Here is a 914-nt window from a genome sequence, read left to right on the forward strand (position 1 = left end):
TTTTTTTTTTTTTTTTTTGTCTTCAGAGAGTGGAACTCCTCTTTGTAAACAGGCTTCTGGGGGAATGATTTCTAGTTGATCTTCAAGTTAATCTTTAAGGCAGACGATGGGCTCAGGCTTAAACAATGTCCTCAGCATAGACTGGAGCCAGACTGACGGGGTTCTCTGCCCTCTACATCCCTTTCATAAATGGTCTTTCACTTTCTTACCTTATTAGAATTACTTGTATGTCTTGGATTCTGCTCCCATCTCCAGGGATCCTGATTTATTTTTCCTGGCACATGATGTGGGAATCACATGTCTAAGTATCCTAGATGATTACATAGTAGAGCCAAACTTGAGAATTATTATATAGAACTTTCACACAATACAGAACAATTGTTACTGGAGAAACCAAGAGATGCTCAGTCTTTAGCTATTGAAAAGCAGCCTTAGCAGAACATGGTGGTGCATACCTATAATCCCAGCACTTGAGAGGCTGAGGCAGCAGGGTTGCTGTGACTTAGAGGCCAAGGTGAACCACTTAGTGAGTTCAAGCAAGGGTCCTTTTCTTTTCTTTTCTCTTTCTTCTCTTCTTTCCTTTCCTTTTTTTTCCTTTCTTTGCAGCCTATAGAGTGGGATCCAGTGATACCCTGTCCCAACTCACCTGGTACTGGTGATTTGCCCACTGGTGACTTCCAAAGGTTAGTTTAGACCAGTGTCATCACCTGGGAACTTGTTAGAAATGAGCCCTTGGCCCAAATCCAAGTAATGAGAGTCCACATTCTGACAGGATCCCCCGGTGACTCACCTGTGTAGGGAAGAACCCTGGCCCAGGTAGCGCTGGATGCAGTGTCATAACTGGTGGGGACAGACATGCTGTGGGCTTCATATAAAAGCCAAGTATGGATTTTGGTGATAACTTATTTAGCTGG

General features: G+C 43.4%; 1 long non-coding RNA gene across 1 annotated transcript in view; it reads right to left on the reverse strand.

Annotated features, from left to right (window-relative positions):
* LOC104860588 overlaps positions 1–305 on the reverse strand; it is an 8646-nt gene extending 8341 nt beyond the window's left edge. The window contains exon 1 of the long non-coding RNA XR_779730.1: positions 210–305. This is a non-coding gene — a long non-coding RNA (uncharacterized LOC104860588). The remainder of the gene's footprint in view (positions 1–209) is intronic.
* Positions 306–914: the final 609 nt, after the last annotated feature.

The sequence above is a fragment of the Fukomys damarensis genome, unplaced genomic scaffold, assembly GCF_012274545.1.
Source record: "Fukomys damarensis isolate Sample0158 unplaced genomic scaffold, DMR_v1.0_HiC HiC_scaffold_18, whole genome shotgun sequence".
NCBI classification, from domain to species: Eukaryota; Metazoa; Chordata; class Mammalia; order Rodentia; family Bathyergidae; genus Fukomys; species Fukomys damarensis.